The 2,860-nt window shown below is 32.9% G+C and overlaps 1 non-coding gene and 1 pseudogene across 1 annotated transcript; both read right to left on the bottom strand.

Annotated features, from left to right (window-relative positions):
* Positions 1 to 327: 327 nt before the first annotated feature.
* On the bottom strand, positions 328 to 1,328 carry LOC148208501 (uncharacterized; annotated as a pseudogene).
* Positions 1,329 to 2,239: 911 nt separating this feature from the next.
* On the bottom strand, positions 2,240 to 2,312 carry TRNAA-AGC (transfer RNA alanine (anticodon AGC)). Its single transcript has one exon. It is a non-coding gene; the product is annotated as a tRNA-Ala (tRNA).
* Between the last annotated feature and the right edge of the window lie 548 nt (positions 2,313 to 2,860).

Here is a 2,860-nt window from a genome sequence, read left to right as displayed (position 1 = left end):
TTCCAAAACATTCAATCAAGTTTGCAGAACCTGATATAGTATTGACTTCTGCTTTCAGCATTGTCAATTTAGAAAAATATTGTCTACTTTTCAGTATTGTGTGCGTAGTCGCACTGTCTACCAGACATAGATCACCATTGCTCATTTTCGAGTCATCCAATATATGAAAATTGTCCATGCTTCTTCATTAAACAAAATAATTACAATAAGAAGAATGAAGAAAAAAAAAACTTGAAATACAAAACATACATAAAAGATATAAAAAAAAACATTAGTTCTGAATATTCTCAAAATCAAAAGAAGCACTTGCTATTCCATCCATTGTGCTCACTGTGCCAATTTGTTCTCCAGGAGATTCAAGAAAGTCAGCCACATCCAAACTTGTAATATTGGCAGTGTCAAAGATATCACCATCCTAGTAGGCAAGATTTGCTTCCACATTTTTTCCTTTTTTTTCAAGGAAGCTTGATAAAGATTCACTAAGTGTTTCGATGTACGACAAATATGTGCCCAATGCCCAGTCATATCGCATCGGAAGCACTTATTTTCAACACTTCTGGAATTCTGATCTTGTGGAGCTTTTTCTTTATGATCAACATTTCGTGTGGTTCTTTTAAAATTTGGACGATTATAACGCCCACCACGAAATGAAAAATTATTTCTTCCTCTGCCACGGTCACGCCCTTGACCACGACCTCGACCTCGACCACGATTATTGAAATTTACAGCATTTGCCCCTGGGAATGGCGTTGCTCCCGTTGGTCGAGGTTCATGATTTTTCATCAGTGGCTCATTATTTTGCTGAGCAACCAGAAGGCATGATATGAGCTCAGAATATTAATAAAACCTTTCTCTCGATATTGTTGTTGCAAGAGTATATTCGAGACATCAAAGGTTGAGTATGTCTTTTCTAGCATATCACTATCAGTAATTTTTTCTCCACATAACTTCAATTTCGAACTGATTTTGAATAGTGCAGAATTATAATCACTTACTGATTTGAAGTCTTGGAGCCTCAAATACATCCATTCATAACGAGCTTTAGGAAGAATAACTGTTTTTTGATGATCATATCTTTCTTTCAAATTTTGCCACAAGGCAAGGGGGTCTTTTATTGTCAGATACTCCATTTTCAACCCCTCGTGAAGATGGTGACGAAGGAAAATCATGGCTTTTGCCTTTTCCTGACTTGTGGTTGTATTTCCTTCTTTGATGGTTTCTCCCAGGTTCATGGCATCAAGATGAATTTTAGCATCTAGTACACATGACAAATAATTATTGTCATTGATATCAAGAGCGGCAAATTCTAATTTGGTCAAATTTGTCATGGTGACACTATCACAAAAAAAAAAAAAAAACTCAAATTAGGGATTCAACATATGAAAACAACATATTACTTGAAAAATTAAATTACCTACCTTCAACAGGGGAAACGATAGAGGCTCGTGCTGATAACGTGTTGTAAAATTGAGGAACGAAACGAGGCAACGTCGGGGAAATAAAATAAGCAAAACAATTCAAATAATAAAGAAAATTCAAAATGACATTTCCCACCAATTTTCAAACTTGATTTCCCACCAAATTTCTCATTAATTTCTCACAAATTCTCACCACTAATTTCTCACAAATTCTCACTCTCAATGAGCACCACATTGACCTTATTTATAGGTCATGGATAAGCATGTGGTGTGATTTACATGACACTAATAATGTCTAAAATTGAGACACATAGAGCATTAGGGTTTCAACACATGGTGCATGGATAATGGAACATATGGGGTTTATGAATAAAAGACAGACATATAGAGCATGAATTTTGAGACACCTCAAAATTGGACACTAACCAAGGGTTAGTGGGCATCTATTTAATTAAAAATTCATAATAAAAAAGCAGTTATACTTAAAATATTTCACCTAAAATTATTTTAAATTTCATGTTATTTTATAATTACAAAAATGTGTGTGTGGTACGTGGTAGTTAAAATAAAATAATTTGAAGTTTGAAGCATAAACTGACGCAAGTAGTAAATTGAAGAAATTTAGGTGAAAGAGGAAAAAAAAAGCTTTTGCTCTATAGTGATAAGGGATTAAGCCCATATATAAGTGCGCCCATAAGAAGACATGGGCCCATTTGCATGAGAAATTAGTGGGCCCATTCGCATGAGAAATTAGGCGGCCCATAAAATGGTGGCAGGTTGCGCTAAAGGAAAATAAAAAGAAAGGACGGAAATTAAATAATTGGAGATGCGGGGTATCGATCCCCGTACCTCTCGCATGCTAAGCGAGCGCTCTACCATCTGAGCTACATCCCCATTTGTGGATACAATTTGACATTTGATATAAACTTCCGTCTTATTTCCGTTTTCATTTATAAGACATGTTTGGTAACGTTAATTGTTCCTTGTTTTCAATTTTATTAAGAAACCAAAGGATTAGTAATTATCTTGGTTTCTTGTTTTTCATTTTTTAAAAAATATTTTTAAAATTGTATAGAAATTTTAAAAACAAATTTTTTTGTTTCCATTTTTAACTTGTTCTAAAACTCAAATAAAAATATTTTTTTATTATTCTTGAATTTTTGAGTGTTGCTATTATGTAATTGTATTTTTTCTTTATTAAAAATGAGGAAATAGAAATAAGAAATGAAAATGTTACCAAATGGGCTTTAAAAATTTTTATTTTAGATTGAATATTTTAAATTAAATTTTTGTCAACAATACGTTTCAAGCGACGACATCATCACGTCAATTTAACTGTTTATATAATTTTTAATGTTGACAAACAAGTTCAATCTAAGCATAACTCAACTTATTACACATTATTCAAATTCCTACCCTCACATATTGAACTAAGAATAAAG

The sequence above is a fragment of the Momordica charantia genome (assembly GCF_013281855.1).
Source record: "Momordica charantia cultivar OHB3-1 chromosome 10 unlocalized genomic scaffold, Mcharantia_2.0 BLBB01000010.1, whole genome shotgun sequence".
Classification (NCBI taxonomy): domain Eukaryota; kingdom Viridiplantae; phylum Streptophyta; class Magnoliopsida; order Cucurbitales; family Cucurbitaceae; genus Momordica; species Momordica charantia.
This window is presented reverse-complemented; position numbering and strand designations above follow the sequence as displayed.